At 41.8% G+C, this 23578-nt stretch overlaps 1 protein-coding gene across 11 annotated transcripts in view; it reads left to right on the top strand.

Annotated features, from left to right (window-relative positions):
- Positions 1-23578, top strand: part of SYK (spleen associated tyrosine kinase) — a 430546-nt gene that overhangs the window by 37581 nt on the left and 369387 nt on the right. For 3 of the 11 annotated variants that reach the window (XM_085632733.1, XM_085632726.1, XM_085632727.1), the window contains exon 2: positions 13064-13135. The exons of the other annotated variants lie outside the window; for them this stretch is intronic. The gene's annotated coding sequence lies outside the window, so the exon portion shown is untranslated. The remainder of the gene's footprint in view (positions 1-13063; positions 13136-23578) is intronic. 11 annotated transcript variants of the gene reach the window in all.

Raw genomic sequence — 23578 nt, 5'->3', positions numbered from 1 at the left:
CAGGGTTTTTATTGTGAGCCAAAAATAATTTTGGCCCTCTGAGTTACATTTTCCCTGCCCCTGCCTGGACCCTTGTAGATAACTTATTGCAACATAAACGAGAAAACAGTCTGGGGTCTTACTGACACGCTTTGGGCTAACTCACTGGAATTTGGCCATCATTGAGTCTACTTTCAAACCCACAAGGACAACTACTGTGTAATTTATATACATGATGCAGGGCCTATGCTTCTGAGAACTCTTTATTACACATCATTCTGTAAAATAAAAACAATTATGGCAAACATGAGTAATAGCACAAAAGAGTATTAGAATTATTCAAAAATTTAGAAAACACCTAACATTGTATTAGCTTACCAACAGCTTAATAACATTGTTATTAGCTTACCTGTGCATGACATTGAAGCAAGTATTTAAAAGTAAGTAAGCAAGTATTTAAAAGCAAGTATTTAAAAAAAAAGACATAAACCTTTAAAGACTTTCACAGAGGTTAAGACCATCCACAAAAAAACTTGCTGGAAAAACCCTGTAGATCACAGTGGCAAGGCAGTACATTCATATGTTACCTAGTAAATTGATAATTAAGCATTCACCGTGGAATGAAGGGTGTTTCATCTTTATTCAAACAATATATGTATTGTTTATAAGCAATTCGCTGGAAGACACCTTGATTGCACTGTGCTAACACATGACGATTCTGATTATGTTGGGACATTTGGATTCTTTTTTTTATAAAATGCTTTATTAATTTTTGAAACATATACTTCAACAACAACACACGAAAAACATTGCAGTGATGCCCCATTTCCCTCCCCCCAGCCCTCTCACCTTGAATCAACAGGTAGCTCATAATTCCGAACTCAGTTTAATATCGCACTATGGCAGAGATACGGCAGATGCATGTAGCCAGTCAATTCCAGATATCCAAAGAACGGATCCCTCTGTTCCTTTCCTGATCTACCACCTACCTAAGGTCCACCACTAGACATCATGACTTCACTGCCCTATTCTACCATGAACTAGGGGTGGGCGGAATTTGCGTAGTCGCGCTACGCAAAGCTCTGCAAAACAGTAAAAAATCTCCACGAGCACTGCTTGTTCGCAATGCTTTTTTCCTGTTCGCCAACGCTGTTTGCGTGCTCGGTGGGGAAATATCTTGCAAACACGCATTTTGAGAACGCGAACAAGCAAAAAATTCTGCGAAGCCGCAGAACACAGAATTTTGGGCAATTCCGCATTCGCCGCGGAACGCGAAATTACCCAAATTCCGCAAATTTCGTGAGCGGAACGGAATTTACCACCCAGGCCTACCATGAACCATCCCCTCCCACACTCTTGAGTTTCCTTGGGCAGTCCTGACACTCATACACTAACTTCTCCTGCACACATCAGACGTCCATTTCCTGGACCAGTCCAAGATCTTCTGATGGGAAGTATGGCCAGAGATTCCCCATACCCCAAAAATATCAAGGGATCCAGGCACATAATAGGCACCCCAGTAGCCACCCCTAGCTGACCCTTCACCCCCTCCCAGAACAGACGGATCCTGGGGCACACCCACAGTGTGTGTAGGAAGGACCCCCTTTGGCCACACATCCGCAGGCATGTATCGCCCACTACTCTACCAATCCTAAGCAAGAGTGTCCTCCTATAAAATATCCAGTGATGGATCTTAATTTGGATCATTTGGAAACTTGCCTGTTTGCCATCTTCCCTACATAACTGAAATGCTTTCTGCAACTCATCACCCTCCAGCTCCCCATATCTATCCACCAGTGTTCCCTGAGGCATGTTAACTCGCCTATTGATGTTGTTCATGATTGAGTCCATACGTATGTGTCCCGTAGTGTAGAGAGATCGAGGATATCCCACTTCCTAAATCCCTGCAGAGTTGTAACCAACCCCAACCTCATGCCCAGTCTTTGGTGTTTATTTCTTTCCCCACCCCCATTTCTTTATGGAGAGTACACCCTAAATTGTCTCCTAGCTATTCATTACTGGTTGTCTCCCCAGTTGCATTAATGCACTCATGAATAATGTAAATAGATGTAAATAAAGATTGTGGACAGGTCGGATAATACTGGCTCTTCTATAGACCAGTGACCTTCTGTAATACGAAACAGTGTGTATCTTCAAACTTCTTGATCATCACTCTTCTTTCAAGATCACTTCTTTCTCCTTTCACTTGTGCAACCTTTTATCAACTCCATGTGGTAATAATATTATCTGCTGATTAATGTTTGTATTTAACTATGCAAGAGAAAATATTTTAACCAATGAACTTACACAATTGAAATACGTGTGGGTGTAATTTGTATATACTTTTTGCATTATCTGAGGAATCAATTCTCTTTCTAGGGTGTACATTCATATGTGTATTGTATTCATTACCTGTGGTTGACCCTCCTGGCAAACCCTATATCATTAAATATTCCTATTTAAATACTTCCTTCAAATTAGTCAAGGACTAGCTTTTTCATATTATACTGTACCCAGGTCCTGTGACACTTATTGGGTTACCCCATTATTTCATAATGGGTGTCTTCCAGTGCAGCATTTGTCCACTCGTTTACTATGCTGACCTGGGTCAGCGGACGTCTGGCTGGACTATTCTACCATCATATGGGGATCACTGCAGGTTGCAGAGTGCCCCACGTGATGGTACACTCATTCACCGCAATGTCCGCACACAGCAATTGAGTTTCTGGAAAAATGCCCCCGTCACCGGGTGCGGACTATTCGGCAAAACATACGTAATCCTGGGGAGAGCGATCATCTTAACCCTATTAGTGCCCATTGAAAATCTTTCAGTGCCAAGCCATTTAATTACTTTTTGGAGGGCTTTCCTTTCAAATGCTGTAGTTTCTCTAATTGTGATTATAATGTTGAGAAACTATATATTTTTGTTTTCAGTACTTCCTGTACTATCAATTTATATATAAAACATACATGTATAAAGCACCCTGACATCACATGACACAATTAAAAATGGCCAACAGGTGACTGTGAAAATGATAAGTGTAAATGACCGCATTGGTAGGTGTTACAAATTGGGTTTCTGGTTGGCAGAGGTATACACACTGTCCAAGCAGTGACCACAATCTTAGTCAGGGTAAGTGAGAAACACACTTGTGGTCACCCTCTGGTAGCTTGGCATAGAGCAGTCGGGCTTAATTTAAGAGGCAATCTGAAAAGTATTTGTGCACACAACATACAGTAACACAGTGAAAACACCACAAAAAGACTCCACACCATTTTAAGCACATAGAGGATTTGTTTTATAAATAAAACGAGACCAAAACAACAAAAATCCAATCAGGTAGAGGTCAAGATATGAATTTTTGAAAGATTAAATGCAAACATATAGCTTAGAAGCAAATAGTGCTCAAAGAGGTAATTGAAAACAAAACATGTAACAATGCCAACAAGGGATTTTATTATAGAAAACATTGTTTGTGAATTTGCTCACATTTAGTGATGCTTATCAATTGCATCCACATCTAATTTAATATCAATGCAAATAACATGAAATATTCAAAATCAAAAAAGACAAATTGATTAACACAGGTGTATCCATGGAAAAGTTGTATTTATATTTTAAAAAATGGCATACGATTTAACCCCTTCAGCGCGGCGCGGATTACCGCGCTGTGCTGAAGGGTTCTTGCGCGGGCGGGGCCGTGACGGAGCGGTTCCGTCATCCACACAGCGCAACCGACGCGCATGACGGAAGGTGTAAAGGCGAGTGTTATGAAGTGTTTTGTACAGTATGGAAGACCGCATGGATTTGAGCTTTCTGTAAGCAGTGTTCGCTTTAATATCAGGGGTGGGGTCTGGTGGCTTAGTGGAATACTGAGCCTACTGGAGGAGCCTGTGTTTGAGCTCAAAGTCACAGGATCAAATCCCAGTGGGTCCACTCAGCCTTTCATCCATATCAGGTAGATAAAATGAGTACTATTGTGTTGGGTAACTATAAACATTTGTTATGCCAATATACCCTTCTGGGTGAACATGCGCTTTACCAGTACACGTTATGTTAAATCAAAGCCTTCCCAGAAGACCATAAAACTGACCTGTCAGACCAGCCCATGGGCTCTGCCGTACTGCGCTATAGGCAGGGCCACTGGAATTATGCGATTGTGCAACCGCGACCGATTTTCACATAATAGATTTGCAGCATAAGCCATCATCTATCTGCTTCATAATCTTGGGATTTTGACCCAAAAAATTGTCTAGCTCAAATGGTTCAAAAGGTACTAAACACATGACGTGTTCCAGAGCAGTGCAACGCAGGGCTGGTCACCTTTCTTTTGCTAAATGCTATATATGGTTATTAAACTGGTACAAATGAGTTGCAACCAAGGCCCAGGCTGTTACCAAGTTTACAAATGACAAAATAATCAAGTAATACAATTACAAAATGTGCCACAATATGCCGCATAATTTACTCAACCTCGCTACATACTTTGGGCCTCTCTTGTTGCATGATTCCAGTGGCCCTGCCTAGAGGCCAATCGAACCATGCTAACATTAGTGCCAGATTTTGGCGTTTGTTTGTAGGTGTAGAAATAAAGGAGTTGACCCAGTTGTAGGTTCACAAGTGCATATGACACACCCAGATCCTGTGGCACAGGAATTCAGTTATACCTCACGAGCCCAAGTACACCGAAACCTGCTGGGGCCGTTTGTGCTCCCATTCAGAGGGGGCCTGGCTTGGCAGTTTGGGCAGGACGGTTCTACTGGCGCCAAACCAACACGGGATTGCATATAGAGAATCTCTGTTGTGCCACAGGGGAGTAAAACGATGGCCTCAAATACGACCCATGTGACTGGCAGCGTGTGAGGCTATTTGCAGTCATTCCAGCCGTCACCTCTGCGTGTCCTCGTAGCCGGGAGAGGGCCAGGCCAGAGCAGGACACAGAACGAGGAGGGCATCACAAGCAGCAGGTGTAGGTTACAGGAGTGCAGAAATCAGCCAGGTGTAGGTTACATTTGTGGAGAAGATGGAGCCAAATGTAGGTTACTTTAATGTGGGCCCAGGTTACATTTGTGAAGGGATACCGGTGTAAATCTCATGGTGCCAGGTGCAGAGACAGACTGGTGTGGTTTACATTCCTGCAGGAGATGGCTCCAGTTGTAGGTTAAATACATGGAAAAAGACATCACAGGTGTGGATTACATGAAAGAATTGTATTATTTATAGAGTGATAGCGACTCTGCTCAGGTGTGCATAGTTCCTGGGGCAAGTTGCGGAAGGAGGGGACCTTGTGTTATGTTATTTCAGTGCAGGAGAAGTGACCAGAAGCAATACTTCGGCGCAGGAAAGGGGGCGGGGAGTATTGTTACTTCAGTGCAGGAGACCAGCAGTAATGTTAAGGTGTAGTTTATGTTGCTGCCAGGCTTAGAGTCGGTTACAGACGTGCAGGAAAGGGAAAGTTACAGTTATGCTTCACACAATTTTTCCCCAGCCTCGACCTCCACCAACCTCTTCTTAAAACACACGTTGTCCCTTCTTCCCAATAGTTACTCCCCACACCCGTCGTATACTGGTCACTCACTCATCAGCACAAAACAAGCAGTAGTTCGGTCTCATCTCAACCGAGACCATGCCCTGCTCCAAAACATCCCTGGCACCCATCGTCCATGCTGTAGAACACCTCATGAAAGTTCTCTGTTCAATAGAAAGGAGCTTCACTGTCTACTGCACTACTGCCCCAATCCTCTTGAAAACAAAAAAAAGATTGTCATGAGGCCTCACCTTAATCTGTGGTATCCAAATTCAAGAAATAAAGAGGTCACTGCAGAACCAGTAAGAACTTTGTCAGCAAACTCGAGACCAGCAATTGCAGCAGAAACCAGACGGCAACCAGTGGTGCGCGTGCATCACAGAGGAGCCGGCGTGGGAATCGAAACCAGTGGTGCGAGGCCACTACAGAGGAGCGGGGGGAGGGAGCGCGGCAGCGAGGCGAATGCGCGCTGCTGCGCGTGCTGGCAACCGGTGGGAATGGGCGGAGCAAAGGCGGGACATGCACCTGCCTTTGCCCAATTGCATGCATCATTTTTATTAAAAGAACACACTAAACCCAATGGCAGTCGGCGAAAGCCTGATCGCACGCATGAGCATGTGAGCAGCTTACAGAACCCCATACAAAAGGGCTCTCGCTGCGCAAGCAGCGCTACATACTGCAACACAGGCGCGAGCCCTAAAAAGGGGATACACCTTGTTAGAAGTGGGATCTCTGGTTGGCTAAGGCGTGCGCCAAAGCCAGGCAGAGACCACCACTCTAGTCAGGGCTGGGGAGTTACACGCCAAAGATAACCCCTGCTCACCCCCTTGGTAGTTTGGCACGAGCAGTCTGGCTAATTCCGGAGGCAATGTGTAAAGCGTTTGCGCGCGCACACTGCAACAACACCCTAGGCCCACCACAAAAGAAACTCCACACCAGGTTATATATAAAAATAGCCTTTTTATTATAATAAGCACATTAGATAATAATCACACAATTTACACTGTGCCAACCGGCACTAGGCAGAATTTACAGGGGACTATTTACACAAGACAGGGCCAATGGACCACTGTCAGATTCATCACAAATCACCAATTGTAAATGTACAACATATAGCAAATGTAGCGCACAACCAGTAACTACTGGTAAAGTTAGGAACTTAGCATGAGATCCTGCAATGTAAAACAAGGGATGCATAAATCACCTTGCGCATGAACCACTTTAGGCATAAAACTACCTTAGGCCCAAACCTCATTAGTATCACACATACGCAATAGGCATCACAGTAGGCACTACCAGCATAAATACCTTATGCAATAACTGTAAGCATGAGCGCTATCACATGAAAACAGTGGGCATCACATTAGGAAATAAATCGGCATAGAAACAGTGTGCCCCAATTGGGGCACAACACACTGACACTGGCCCCCAGGCCAACTGGGCTCTCACAGGGGTTCAAATGCCCGATGTCCAGACTGTCCGGGCTGGCTGCGCATGCAGCAGAGTAAAAGCGTGAAAAATATCAGGCCTAAACGTGGCAGCTGCCCACTACTTGCTGGGCAGCTGTGGAAATGATCACAGGCACCAGCTTGCCCCCTGATCCCCTCTCTGGGACTCTAAATGAAAATGCCCCAGAGGAAAAGAATGGGGCTGGCAACGCTACTGGGGCTTTTAGAACTATGGGGCAAAACGTTGCAGCTGCCCTCCGTATGACGGGGCAGCTGGGGAAATGAGCCCTGGCTCTCCTGTGCCCTGACTCTTCCTTGACATTGCCCCAAGTCCCACTCCGGGACTTCCAAATATCAACTTGCCCCCATGGTGCACTTCACTGTGCAGCGCATGGACTGCGGGGAGAATAGCTGGCGTCACGAAGTGGCTGGGGAGCCTCTCCTTCCCGGGGCTCTTCTTTTGAGAAAAATGCCCCCAACAATAAAGGGGGCGCTGGCCATGTGCCACTCACTGGGGTTCAAGCACAGGTCCCAGGCACCGGCACTGTGCCTCTGGATGGCGCTCACAGGGACCTCTCTGCTCCTCTCCGCATCAACATGCCCCCAAATGCGGCCGATTACCTTCCGAGTCGAACGGGGGCTGGTCCGTCCACGCTGATGTCCTGGAGGGGCAGAGTTCTCTTGAGCGGTGCTCCCTGGGCTCCCGGTACTCGACAACGAGCGTGAGGAAGTCCCGGTTGCCACGGGACGCCTCACGCTGTACTTCCCTCTATGCGTCAGAGCAGGATGAGCCTCCCCGTTGCTAGGGATGCTCTTGTGGCGGGAACCAATCCTAGCGCAGCTCTGGCTGTGACGTGTCACGGCCTCCGGGCCCGCTGTGGTGATTGGAAAATGCACCACAGCAGTTCCGGTAATCGGGTCACAGACTCCAGGCTCGCGGCGGTCATTTTTAGCAGCAGGACGCTGGGTGGGCTCCCGCCTTAGAAAAAGGCCATTGCGGGGCGGGCACCCGCTTCCTGATAAATCAGCGCTCCCGCCACCACTCACGGAGAACCAAAAAACGAAAGCACAAATGCGGGGTGGGCACCCGCTCGTAAAATGGAATTCAAAAGTGCAGCAATGAGGGGTAGGCTCCCTCTTCTTTGAGCATACAAAGTGAGGTAGGCACCCGCTACGAGGACACCGATGCGGGGTGGGCTCCCGCTCAGTTTTCACGCCTTAATCAGCGCAGTGGGCTCCCGCTCGAAAAGGCAACTGAATACGGGGTAGTGTGGGGGGATCCCACACACTGCAGGCTCCTTGAAATAAAAGAAAAGCGCTCTTGGAAATAAAAGAAAAGCGCTCCCAAGGTGCTAGGCGGAAAGTCCACAGTCCAGGCTCAACACGAAGAGCTCTTCCCAGCAATAAAGAGCGAGCGCTCTTTCCAATAAAGGCAAAGTTCAGAGGGGGCACAAGGCTGGGCTCAGGCAGGCCAGCACACAGGGCCCTCCAGCAGGGAGGCAGTCCCTTGTGGCGGTTCCTCCTGGAGCCCAGCAGCAGCAGGCCCCAGATTCAGGACCAGCACAGCAGAGAACAACTTTCATGAGGTCACAGCCCCTTCTCTTATACACAGGTTTCCTTTGTTCACACAGCACAGGGCTGGGGGAAAACCAGATGCAACTGGTTTGGGGGCGCTTTGGAGCACTTTGTTGTGCTCAGCTCCTCTCCCCTTTGTCAGGTGGGGGCTAGGTGCTCAGACGCACCACAGGGGGTGGAGCCAGCATTGTGGAGGGAAGGCACAGTCCTATTCAGGTCCCAGGTACAACTCCTCCCTCCCATCTGCATGCAGCTCTCTATTCACCACTGGGCTGACTCACCCTGGTTCCTGGAATTCCCCACACAATCCAGCACCTGTCAATCACAAGCCAGACATGCACTCCACATCAGGCAGGCAGACACACAGAAAGGGGAACTTCTAGAAGTGGCACTTCTCCTATAGTTATAATAAATCTGCGCACATCATTGCGCAGCATTTATTCTTACGAGTTCGCACATACTAAACTTGACCCTGCACTCCTCTCACACCAGGAATTATCATGGACACACATATCCCCCATGCATTCCTATGGGAGGGCAGGCCAGTCTCACTAAAGGTAACACAGAGCGCACACTCTTTACACTGGGACACAGTGCTAAAGTGCCTAGAGGCCTAAAACCACTAACACTAGATAGGGAAAAAGGCTAGGATAAATCCACAAAGTTTAGGGGTGAACCAGCCAAAAGGGCCAGGTCCAACACACCTGAAATCACTTTAAAAACACAAAAGACAGAGAGTGGGCAACGCCCGATGTAAAGGAAACCACCATGCTGTGGTCGAAGAAAATAGCTTCTGTCATTCAGAACGTGCAGGTGAACAAGAGGAACAAAAAGGCAAGAAAAGCCATCGTGCATCCAACTGTAGGTAATCAAATGCAACTCAAAAATATAAGTGTGTACCAGACAATAAATGCACTTACTATGAAGATTTATAAGAGCAATGTCTGGAATGTTGAAAACAACAGTTTTCCAGGTAAGCAATGATTTGCATCAGTCTGCAATGGGCTTAGATACAAATCCAGACTCCTACTTGAAAGTAATCCAACCTAAAAGTAATTATGTAAGAGCTATCAAAAAGGTATCTTGTATAATATTTAGGACACTATTTAGTACAAGGTGTCACTGTCTAGATTGTGTCTAAATTAAGGAGTTAAAGGGATAAATAGACACCTGTTGTTTACAATAAGTAGCACGATGGTCCTCTCGTCCCAGGTACCATGTTCAAGGATAATATTCAACCCTTCTCTGATTCGGCAGGCAGCGGTTAGCTAAATCAGCAGTCATATATTAAGATGGAAGAACATAAACAACCCTATATAGTATGTTTGCATGCAGTTAGGTGAATGAAACTGGCTAAAGCAGATGAGACACCCACCAACAAGGGGCCCAACTTAATACATTGCTAGTGTGAAACAATAAAATTAAAGAATGTCAAAAGCAAATTTACTAGATCATTGCGAATCAGCAAAAATGTTGATTACTCCAAGGCATTGTGTCCGTCCGGTACACCACTTGGGAAGCATGTCCTGACGTCAGCTATAAAAACTGACAACATCTAGTCCGCATCAAGGTATTCAGCCATATTGGGAGTGAAACAGGAGATTATAATATAATCAATCATGGCTGAGAAGTAAGTCCCTGAACATAGTTTAAAAAGGGTAGGGTATTGAAATCTGTGTGTGGGGGCACAGAAGAGGAATAAATAGCAATCTAATAAAATATTTCCATGAGTGAACCACCTAATGGCGCATAGCAAATATATTTTGCCAAAGTGTCGGCTATATTGGAGATGGAAAACAGAACAATAATAGATGAAAGAAAGAACCGTCTTCATATTTTAAAATTAGATTAGGTACATCAAACCAATTACACCTTTTCAAAACAGGGCATCAAGAGATAATGCAATAAATAGAATCACATACCATAGTATGATTATAGTTGAAAAACTGATGTCCTAAGTCTAGGTGATCACTACTCTCTATTTCTTGAAATCAGATCTTCTCCAATGCTCCTTTTGAACAATGTGCCTTGTCAAGATGGACTGATGAGCCTTGAAAGATGGTTCACGGTGTATATACAGTATTATTAGGCCCATCTTTCAAAATACAACAGTAGACAAAGATAGGTAAAAACAGAAGTAAATTGCAGAACATTAGATCTAAACTGAAAGGCCGTCCGTTCTTCACATATATGGAAACTAGATCTCCATATTTCTTAATTAACAGTTGACCTCATAAGGTGGCTAGAGTCTTCCATTCAACAAAGCTATTAAGACTTTTTTTGACACTATTCAATCTTCAAATCCATCAGTTTTCTTTAATTGTCGAAATAGGGTTAGTATTGGTAGATCTTATTGAAGGTTTGATAACATCATTAACCCACCACGTGATGTCTTTCCCTGAATGTTTAAGTTGCATAAAGTGTTCAGCGAACGGAGTATGTTCCACCTTACATCTTATGCATGATTGATGTAGCATAATTCTTTTTCTTACTGTTTGAGTTGTTTCCCAACATGAGGTAGACCGTAGGGACATTCAATGTAATAAATTACATTTGAGGTGTTGCAGTGGTAAATGTGCTTAATAACACAATGAAGATAATTTACGTCAAACTCTTTTACTGTTTCGGTGGTATTGAAGGCTACATAGTTATTACATTTGTAATGGCCAATAACTGGTGTGAAGTGTAGCATTTGTTGAATTGCGGGAGTGCCGGGTTCTATGTATGCTGTGACCAAATGAGCTTTTAAATTTGAGCCTCTCTTGAATGCAAATAGTGGTTTCTCACTATAGATGGAATCTACAGAAATGTTCCAGTATTTTTTAACAATCTTTTTGGGTTTTAATAGAATGTGTTCCAAAGATTGACACACATACTAAATGGGATTGTTTAGGTCTATCTCGTATTTGCAATAGTGCTGCCTATTGTTGTGCCAGGGTTTTTTTCAATGATCTCCTCAGGAGTCTTGAGAGGTAACCTCTTGGTCCCTATTTGTCTTTCAATTTAAAAGCCTGGAAATTAATCGACAAATTAGGAGCAAAAGGTTACCCCTCAAGATAGTTGATCACAGATTTTAAAATGCTGGTATTATGTGATAGTTCCAACACTTCACTTAAGACTTATCAGTAGTAACGAGCCCCAAATGTAGCTATTATCTCTTTGGCTAGTGGAAGTAAAATTGCAGGTGTAGCTGTTTACAGAATTATAAGAGTGTCATAAAGATCTTCCTGTCCCAAATGATTTATTTGATCAATCTAGATACCCTTGACCGGAAGTTCTATGTACAAGAAAAATCACAGCCCTGTCTCAACCTTGCTTATGCTGGAATGTATGTTTAATCTTGCTTATCAACTAGCAACAGTCTATAATTAATTACTTGTGGATACCTCAAAAGTATAGATACATTTCCAGCCCAGATCAATATGCTTTAGTACCTGCCAGAAATATATCAGATTTTTCCTCTCAAATTTGTTAACAAAATCTACTGCCATGACTTCCAGCAGCAGCTTATACAGGGACCTAAGACCTATGGCTCCTGTGATTCATATGTCCACTTGGAGTGGACACCTCTTAACTGACTTGGCCAAATTACAGAACAGTGTATTCAATGTAGCAAAAGATTTGGAATTAACATTGAGAAATAAAGAAAGACAGTAGTTGTTACAACTTTAAAGCTTCTTGCTGAGCTTTGAAAGAGCATGATCATAACCTCCTCTGAACTACATGGGGTGCTTCTATCATTTAAGTATAAATTAAGTAGCTAATATAAGATGTCTAAAATTATTGGTCATAACACTGTCCTCGACCTCTGTTTGGGGCACACCTACATAGATTATCTAAAGGATATTGCGTATCACACACCCTTTGGGCAAAAGGAAAACAGGCAGATGTCTCTCACTCTTCTCTACTACAAGTTATGCTCATCCAGATTCAGAATTTCATGAGCCAGACATCCCTGCCAGAGAATTCTTCTCTGCAGAGTTGTATGTATATGCGTGAACCCCCACCTTGGCCAATGAAAACAGTGGACACACACAGCTGTTGTTTTTTTTATTACAAAAGGTTATTTATTATTAACAATCGGAACATACATCCAATGTATAAGTATGATGGAAATTATTATGGTTCTTTCAGCAGTCATTAGTGCAATGAAATAGTCCCTGTGCTGCAACAGGACTCTGGTGGCAACAGTTTATGAAAGCTTTATGTATAATTTGTTACTATTTTAACAATCTCTGGCCCCTAATGTAAAAGTGCAGTAAAAGGTTTAAGATTATCCATCCATCACTTAGCCCAATCTAAAATTAGTTTAATGATTATTTTGTTCTCTATAATAAATAGCTGAACTGAATCTGAATTTGTTCTAGAAACTGAATTGCTCATTCGGTGGGTGACCCCAATTGTTTTAACTGTGATGAATCACTTTAGCTGTTTGTCTTTACATCTTTGGAACAATTTAGAAACAGGCTTTTAAGTGACGCCTAAAAATAAACCAACGAAGCTGAAACATATATGGGCTTGCTTTTCTTGCAGAATAGACAAGATGTGGCTTGCCAGTGCCAATGGAGCTATCCTATTTTACGTGCCAGATCTGATGTGCATGTGGTAGGTCTTTGTCTACAGTAGTAAATTCAACAAGCAATGGGCTGGAATGCATCATAGTGTATCAGTGGATAAGGTGAATTCGAAGTTACATGTTAGTTATTAACACAAGTGCAAAATGAAAGGATGAGTTAGTAAATAAAGACTAATTGGTTTCATTGATACATACTAAAAGATTTCTTTTGTTTCTGCAAAACTATTTCAAGTGTTGCAGATGTCTCTCTTTGTGCCTAATACACATAGCCAAGTAATACTGATATAATGTACCCAAACCGTTCTTTCAGCTGCCACCAGTGATCATCACTCAACTAGTGGTGCACCACCACCATTAGGAAAAGGAACAAGCAGGGAATCCCAGTCATTATCCATAACTAATTCACATGCTTTCAGTGCCACCATTATCATTGCCACAGTCAGCACAATCACTACAACAACCACCTTGTCAATAACAGCAACATCAGCCATGTCCGATGAAACAGCAGGAACTTCACCAACCACTACTGCAACTGTCACTGCAGCCACAGACACGCAAACTTCTGACCCTGTGCCCAACATCACAGATTTTGATTCTGTCCCAGTCACATAGAAGGTTTCCATTCAACCAGAGGGTGATCAAAGTGGTCGCTCCCATGGACATTGGGATGTGGAGCAATCACCTCGTCCAGCCCCCCCCCCCCACCCTTTCCACAAACAGTACTGCTATCTGCAGCAAATAAGCCTATAAATGGCTGCCAAAGATGGCAGATATGCCACATTGTTCGAACAATCAAGCAAATTGACAGCAGCAATAGTTTAATTTGGTGAACAAATCACCTTAATGAGTAAAAACTTGCAATAATACAGGGAGCTGAGGCCCTTTCCACAGTAAGGCACTGCATACAGGTGCATGGGGACATACATTTGGAGATAAGATACCATGTGCAACACCCGTCTGAAGAGAGGGTCAACAGAAGGGATGTGAAGTGTATTACCACTGAAACGCACACTTTGCTATGAACATCGTTCAAAGCTATTTTCCAGTGATGGGTGTCTTGGACGCACATACACATGCCTTACAGCAGGCTTTGAAATCACCCACTGACACCTTCCCATGCTCAGTTCATCACAGTAGGTCTGCACGCACTGCACAGCTTCATTATGCAGGTCACACACACGCTAATAAACAGTTACTGATTGTAAGTAAATAGTTAAGTAGGGTGATGGGTTACCTTAAGTATCGTATGCCTTACTTAGAGAGTAGTTAGGGGACAGCATTGAGCGCCTGGTGTTTGTGAGGGTTTGTTTGTTGCACTACTTTTGTGCTTATTTGTTTCAATGTTGAAGGCTCGTGGGTTCTTTGTGTTTATTTAAATTGGGAAAAAACGAGCATTGACATTTGTGTTTTTTTTTTATTCCTAAATGTTATATTAATCTGAATAATGATAGCTGATAGGTTTACCAATATTTGTTAATGGTACTGACATATAATTAAAAAACATTTATTTTTTCTTTTGCACAGCTACTGCGTTGTATGTGGTACTTTTGTAGAGTTACCAACTGCTTTGAGCAGGAGGAACATTAAGGTGCTGTTTTCTACTGTCCTTCTACATTTCCAACAACTTATAATAAATAGTTATACATTTTTCCATAAATGAATAATCGTCATGAGATATTTCACCTGAATTTAGCATGTGTAAAGTTCTGCATGCGGAAACACCATGTTTAAAAACAGCATGTAGATACATACATACATGCTAAAAAAAACTCGTAATCGGGGTAAGCAGAATTAATGCACAAAGCCATGCAATAATTTGTATCTGCCTGGGGCCTTGGTGCAAAATAAAAAAAATGCCGACCCTTCAGTTCTGCCTCCAAGCTCCGGTTAGTGGTTCAGTGCTCAGTATATTTCTATACAATTTACCTCATTGCTGAGGTGTACCTAAGAGAAAGGTACGACAAACACCACTGGTAGTGGGTAGCACTTTGAAGTACCAAACTGCTATGTTATTTCAAAATGATGACAACTAATGTTTTTCAAAAGTGGTTTTATTTATTTTCTAAGTCACAATGGATAATACACAATACGTTCTGTTCAGCAATAAGTGCAAGAAGCAATACGATCAGTAGCATGTTGCCAAATGTATCCACAGTTCATATCCCCACTTTAGATTTTACTGAGACTTCTTATTAAAATCAGTCAATAAGTGTTTCGTGGAGCTGCTGTTCCGCTTTCTCAAAGCTGTGAAGTAAGTAAAAACAAAATTTTAAAAAAGGTACAAAAAAGTGCAAAACCTCCTTAGTCCTTTAGACAGTGCTTAATTATAACATAATAAAATACTATATTTGGTTAACCAATCAGCAACACTGTCACACATACTCTGCCAGGACTAATCATAGATGCAATGGAAGAGTTCTGTTATAAATCATTAAGGACAGAGATAAACTGCATGTTCACTTATTTATTGGGTTGAAAACATATGTACTAGTCCCATTTTCTAAACAACCTAAAAACCATCTATGTTTATAATTAAGTTAGCTATTGTTGGACTTGGCCTCCTCTGCGAGGTCAACCCCAAATGTATTGCCTTCACCCTCCTATTTTTCTGAATTCGTTTTTGCTGTCCTTAGGACTCTGTGTCCTATACCACTGCTAACCAGTGCTAAAGTCATTGTGCTTACTCCCTAAAACATGGTAAAATTGCGTAACGCTTGATTGCCATATTTAGTTTACTTACAAGTCTCTAGCAAGGTAGTATACCATATACCCAAGGCCTGTAAATTAAATGCTACTAGTGGCCTGTAGCACTTATTATGCCACCCACTTAAGGAGCCCTTTAAAACGTGTCCCAGGTCTGCAATTGCAGCCTGTATGTAGTTTTGAACTGCCAATATGACTTACCAAAATAAACCCCTTGCCAAGCAGTAAACTCCCTTTTAATTACATATTAGTCACCTCTAAGTTAAGCCCCAGGCAGCCCATAGGGCAGGATGCATTGTAATTAAAAGATCGGGCATGTACTTTTAAGGTTTGCTTGTACTGGTAGTGAAAAACTCACTAATTCATTTTTCACTCTGCCATAGGATAACATTAGGCTGCCTTATAACATTTAATACAAGCTAACTATTGATTGGTAACAGGTGGGTAACTCAAGTTTGTAATATTAAATCCTCTTTAATGATAAAGTCAGATTTTAAGTTACAATTTTGAGATGGCATTTCCTGCCCTCTTTGGTGCCTGGAGCCTTTTCCTGGATCACATGACTGGGTATAGTTGCAGTTGGGCTTAGCATGTTCATTCCAGATGGCCAAACAATAGAGGGATTAGATGTGCATGGATAGTTCCTCTCTGGCAGGATTAGGAGGGCGCCCATGGGCACAACCCCACTTGCAAATCAATAGGCAGTGCTCTGACTTCACACACAACTTCACTCTAGTCCATTGTACCTGCAGCAAGGCTGGAGCCAGGGTAGGGAGGCAGGAACTCCAAGCACTACAAAGGGAATCTCTGGAAACTTCTCTTAACTTCAAAGAAGGCACCAGGTCTAAATATAGGACTCTCAGACCTATTTTTCAGTTCACCTTCTGGACCTGTGGCAGCACTCTCATAGACCTGCTGTGTACTTCTGTAGACTGCTTTGCTGCACCTGGAATGACTGCTGTCCCGCCTGAAGCCTTCTTTGAACCCTCTGAGGTCTGCCCCACTGCCTGAACCCAGGACTACCAGAGTGACTCCAAGGGCTAGTTGTCTGGCTTCCTGGTCAGTAGAGCCTCAGGTATGGAAAAGGCTCCAATCACCCTCACCCAGCCCTGACCCTCTAAGTGGTGCCTCCCCAGTCCTGGACCCTTGAAAGTGGTGCTAAAACCACCCAGATAGCCAAAAGCTAAAATTGTGGATCAAAAGTGTTCTGAGAACTGAGAGCAGACCGGGACCTACCAGCTCATTGATCCTCCCAAGGTGCACCGGGACCTACCAGCTCATTGATCCACCCAAGGTGCATTGCCGGTCGGCCTGACTTCACAGCAGCTCCTGCTGTGTTCTTCTCCACTGTAGCAAATCCTGTTCAGGGGCTCTTCGCAGAAGGGGTATCCGGCACCATCGACTAAAGTCTGCAGCTTCGTCCCACTGGAGATTTTTCGACTTTCAAGAAGGAGACTAATTCCAAACATAGAAATCCTTACTGTGACTTCATCCAGCGGCTCCCTAACAATGACGTCTCCTGCTCGAACTCCACCGGTAGCCCTGCCCCACTGAACCGTACCTTCTCAGACATCATTTTTCCACAAAATGTATTCTAAGTCCAAAGGTAAGTGCTGACCCGGCCCAATCTTCTTCTTGTATCCGACACGAGATTTGACATATTGTTCGACTTTGCCCTGGTCTCGTGCCACTAGATGTCGGTGGCACTAGTTTTTACCCTAAACTTTAAAGACTCATAACTCCATTCTATTGATTTGGTTTTTGTCATCTTAGTGTCAAATAATTTATTAAAATTCAATCAATCTATCAAAACGTACTCTATTTTTCTACATTGGTGTGGGATTTTTTAGTTGTTGTGTTTTCACTTCATTACTGTTTGTGTGCTGTATAATACTTTAAAAACGTTAATCCTGATTGGTTTTGTTCTAAACTACCAGAGAGTTAAGCGCAGGTTAATTTAGGGTACACCTTGACAAGGGTTATGGCTGGTGCTTGAGCAGGGTTTCCACCCCACTCAACCAACAGCACTGTTTCACACTGCCTTCTAAAGGTTTTTGATTTTAGTAATCACTTCTTAACTCTAGGTATACCTAAAGGGTTTAAATGTCAGAATACTGTGTCTGAGATAAATATTTGAGGTTATTCACAAAGGTAACTTACACTTGTGATTAATTCATATATATTTAAATTAATTAAATGTTTAATTCATTCAAAGTTAGGTTAATAATACTATAGGAGTTGTTTTGTTTGTATTTTGTCCTATATTTAAAATAAATCTATAAGATAAATTTACATTTTTTTCAAGTCTAATAAACTTTTAAAAATGTTTCCTATACTTTACCACAGGTAGATCTCTGTCCCTGTGTCCAGTGCTGGACTTACTCCAGCTCTGAGCAGGAATATATGTACTACTGTTTTGGGTTAGTTTGCACTGTAGTAACTATAAACGTGCAGTTTGAGAATAGGAATGGGCTCACTCTTTTATGGGTGGGTGCACATCCCTCCCCAAATCTCGCCCGAGCCCTCCCTAAACTTCTCCTTAATCATCCCTAAATCTCTACTATGTAGTAGTAAGTGTGCGCCGTTTTCCATCCACTCTCCTAGTCCATCCTACATTTACTGCTAAGTAGCCAACTTACATGTGTGAGGATCTCCCAATAAAATAGATGGGAGAGGTGGAGATGGAGATTTACACTAGTAGGTTTGTGGTTTGTGAACTGCATTTTGTAGTAAGTAGTACTACAGTAGTTTAACTTTACCTACTGCAGAATGTACTTTGTGAATTAGGCATTGTGTCCCTAATATTGCTTGCAATAATATTGTCTCATTAGTTGTAGATTTTCCTTTATTAATTTCAATGGGGAGGTTTTTTTGTACACAATATTTAGAACACAATTTGTGTGCTGGATGTCTGACCATGATATTCTGGCACCATACTCTGAAAAGGTCCCCTTTACCTAGATTATATACAAAGATAAGATGGCTAGCTTTTCAATATTTAAAACTGTTGTCTGCAAGAACTCTGCTATTCAGCTCTGTGTTTTCCATATGAGTGAAAGATAAGCTAGGTAGAAATATTAACCACAGCCTCTTATGATCATAAATACAAGACCATTTGTGCATGGTGTAAATGTTTAGATGCATCCAAACAAATGCCTAACGTTTGTAAACGTAGAGAGGATCTGGTTATGTTTGCATTGGGGTAAAGATTCTCTATGTGACTTCTACTTTTATTGTAGATTTGGGTATTTACTTTACCTAAAGCCCAAAAATGACACAATTATGAGCCTATTTCACAAAGGCTTTTAAGAGTATGTGAAATAGTACTACAGGAGTACCACTTCATAATCTTATAAATGCCTTCGTAAATTGGCCCCAAAATTCTCAACTCCCTATTAGTAAAAGTGCGAAGTCCTTACTAAGGAATATGAATATTCCTTAAGTATTCCCATTTTAGTTGTGTTGAGGCCGTTTCATTTATGAGTCCGTGAAGTAGTACTACTTCACTTACATATTAATGCCTTTGTGAATTGGCCTCTAAATATTTTTAAATTAGGTCTTAGTTGGTGTCTATTTCCATCTTCTACATTGTTGGTCTTTAGATGGGAGGAGAAAGTTGTTAGTCTTCCATACTGTAAAGCCTTGAATGGAGATGAGTACTCATCCTCTGTCTATAGATATTGATGGTGTTGCAAACAGGTTTAGGGAAAATCAATAAGTTACTTAATGTTGCCCAGTACAGCAGAAAATATCAATCTAAACTAAGCATTATTCTGCTATGCACAGAACACAAAATCAGCAGGTATTTATTATTCAAAAATAAACTTATGGTTGGACATAAAGTATTGAAATAGCAAAAAGCATGAGCGTTGCTGGGCTTCAATTCTGAAAGATGTCCATACAAGGGAAAAGTGGAGCATGTGATAGATCACAAAATTAGAAGATGTGTTTAATTCACAAATATTTCCATTTACAAGATGTTTAAATTTCACATTGTATAAAATGATCATTTAATTCCTTGTAAGGAACCTTGTAGCCTTCACATCTTGTCTCTATATAGGATACCATAATTTTTTTACTATGCTTACCCTTACTTGTAACTGTAATTATTCACTGTATATTATCTATCTAATTCAGTGCTTCCCAAATGTTTCAGAACCATGACCCAATTTTTAGAACAACAAATTTTGATGACCCACCTAACTTTAATCAACATGAGACGGGCAATATTTTTATGTAACATCATGTGGTAGCTCACTGTCAGTTACAGAGATTGCATTTTCCATTGAAATGACCTCTAATTTTGCAAAGACATACAATTTTGCCTATAAAACTATATTGCACACAAACGATAATGTATAGAAATTGGGTTTCAGAGAATCTTTATCAATTGTGCATCACCAAGTGCCTTGATTTGTTTTGATCCTATTAAAGTCATTGTATCCATCACACTTCAGAATTTTAAAAAAAGTGTTTCATTTATTCTGTCCTAACTGGAGATTTTGTACTGTTCATTTACAAGTGCTTACATTTTGTTGTGTTGCAAAAGTATCCTCCTACAGCCTTTTCATTCACACTCCCTGTACCCTAGCAAGATTGTCATATAATTCACTATACTTTTCTTTCTCTGACTGCAAAATGAGAGGAGTTTGTAAATACCAATCCCCATGTTAAAAAATAAGCAACGATTTTTCTCAAGACATTGCCTGCCATCTGACCTCTGTCTTTGAAGCGCTTCAAATGTGACACTATAAATACAGATGGTAAAGCCATTTATTTTATATTGCTTCAGTTTGAAACCTACCAAAAACTGGCTTGCAAACATACCCACAGTTTGGAAACACTGATCAAATTAATTTATTTATGTCCAGTTGTAATCAACCTAGTCGCTGTTAAACTTCTTTCTTTTAGACATGACTGTTCATGCTTCAAATAAGGCGTTTTCTAAATTTCAACATTGTTTGATGTTAATATCTAGTTACATAGCCGCTTATCATGTTTCTCCATTCATGGCTATTCTTTACATTTCATAGACATGTACACATTTCTCAAGAATAACCAGTTTCTGTAGATTAATGTTCTCTATCAAATTGTCACATTGAATAAACCTCTGTCTCTTGCATCTCAATACTTTATACAAGACTCCAAAAACACTGATAGTTGGCATTTGTACAAGAGAAAACAATAAATGAATAACTAATAAATAAAGAAATACATAAATATTTACTATCCTAACATGTCTACAAATTAAGCATATGATCTTATTTGTCTGAGACACTTTCCTTCTTTAATATTTTAAATGATCAAGCACTCATTACTTTAACAGCTGCCTGGGTGTCAACGGTAAGACCTTTCAATGTAAGTTAAACAGCAAGTGCAGTGTTGTAAAGCAACTACAGAAATACGAGAACAGATGAAGACCGGACGTCCAGTGTGCATGTTGTGCTTGATTTTAGTGAAGTGCTATAACTACACACGTTTTTAAAGTGGGGCATTTTGTTCATATGATAATCTTTAAGCACCACTCAAAAGAACTGTTAATTTAGCCATGAGAGTATATTGTATTGCACAATACCGTTGCCCTTCGTTACGATAGGAAGCTATTCCAGGAATATGATAGTTTGGGGAATATGAAGTGCTGTTGAATATCCCTGCTCTTTAGTGAAATCACTAGGCCCTGTTTAAACCAGTTTACCTTTATTAAGGTCCACTGCTCTAAAAATTATGTCCCACTTTATTTCCATTTTTTTCTATTTTTCAGCTTCACATTTTACTGGTACTTTCTGCATTTGCGACTGTGAGAAAGTGGATTTTTAGTTGGAGTGGATGGTAGTCCAACCACAAGTAATAATGTCACTATTATTGTTAGGTCCAGTATTGGTTTCAGTAATTTAAGCCTGAGCTTTTCCCCCGGTAGCTATGGCACAGAGCAGACAGGCTTAACTTAGAAAATGGGTATGGCAAAATAAATTAATGATCAACATTACACCAAAATGACAAAAATCCAATAAGGGTAACTGGAGATATGAATATTAAAAGTTTTAAACAAAAATAGCACCAAAAAGCATTAATCTCCAAGAACGGTCATCTGGTTACACTTGGCTGGGAATTAGGTACGATTTAAGGTTAACTGCGATGGAGGAGGATCAGACACAGAAACCAGATTCGACCTGTTTCAAAGTTTTACTTTCTGACATTTTTTCTGAAATAAAGGTAAAAAATACTCAGTGGGGCAAGGCGGCAGAATGTGGCAGAGAAGGACTCCTTGAAGCCAGATAGCCATCGGAGGAAGATCTGGAGAGTCCATTGAGTTTTAGGAGAAAAGCTCTGAGCTGGAGAAATTCAAAATTTGTGCCCAAGGAATGTCCCTCACCGGCCAAATATTTTCGGTGCCTTTGCCCGGTGAAGATTTCTATGGTCAGACGTATTACATTTTTTGGAGCTTAGATTCCTCCAGCAGGGAAAGGCTATAAGCTGCAGTCGAACAGTGCTACATGAGGATGAATGCCTCTCTACGACGTCCAGCTGAAATGGATTTGCTGCTGCGGAAAAACTATGAGATTAAGGAACTGGAATCTTTGGCCCAGTGGCAATGCCCGCATTGTACCAGTCCTACAAGTCTTGGACCCAAAAAGTTTCTAAGTCTCATATTTTTCATGGTGTTAGGAGGAGTACGCTTTGACTCAGACAAGGGTCCCAGGACCTCAGGAACAGCACTTTGGGGTCAAGACTCACCACAGCAGAAGCCACAAGCATGTCCGGTTGAAACTGGACAGCTTTGATCTTCAGGAAAAGGGCTGTTAGTAGCTTGTTGTGACCTTGTAGCTCAAGAAGAGGACATTTAACTGACCCTTGTAGTCTTCTTCTTTTTCCTGGATAAAAGTGGGAACAGGTTCAACCTTTCAGGTCTCATCACTGGTCTCAACAACAGATGCAGCCCGTCTTCTGTCTTCCACAGGTCCAGCAGTGTTCTGAAGAGGATGCTTGGCATGCAACATTTATGCCCAGCCCTTGCCTGTGGGTGGGCTGACTCCTAGCCTATCCCTAACCAATAGGCAAAAAATTCCCTGGAGTAGTTCCATCCACTTTTGCAGCAGTTCCTTTGTGGCCAGACGGTACCCATCCCAGTCGCCAAAGCAAAGAACCTTGGCGTGATTCCTGATAATAAATTGAACTTTGAGGCACATGTCAATGGCGTTTCCTCTTCTAGCTTTTTTCTTCTTAAGGTAATCAAGAAAATACTACCTTTTATCCCTGTAAGCAGCAAGATAATGGTGATTACGTTACTGATTCTTGCCAAACTAGACTACTGCAATGGGCTCTATCTTGGTATGCCTGAGAAGCAACTTAATAATTTGCAAATGATCCAGAATGCGGCTGCTAGGGTCTTGTTAGGCATTCTCAAGTTTCACTGAGTTGGAAAACACCTGCAAAAGCTACATTGGCTCCCAGAAAAGAGCTGTATCATATTTAAGGTCCTTTGCATTACCTATAGGGCACTTCATGATATTGGTCCTCAGTACCAAAAACGCCTATTACACTGATATACACCAAAAAGACATCTGCACTCAGATGGAACTAAATTGATAGCAACTCTTCTAGATTTTAAGACCAGCTGGGGTGGCAGATGCTTTAGGGTGGCAGTCACTAAACTTTGTAATGATCGTCCCTTTTTCAGTAGAACACTTCCGACCATGTCTGCTTTCTGGAAGGCCCTGAAAACATGGCTGTTTAATAAATAGAGACCCTTGCCTTACATGAACTTGCCT

This window comes from Triturus cristatus, chromosome 2_1 (genome assembly GCF_964204655.1).
Source record: "Triturus cristatus chromosome 2_1, aTriCri1.1, whole genome shotgun sequence".
Classification (NCBI taxonomy): domain Eukaryota; kingdom Metazoa; phylum Chordata; class Amphibia; order Caudata; family Salamandridae; genus Triturus; species Triturus cristatus.
This window is presented reverse-complemented; position numbering and strand designations above follow the sequence as displayed.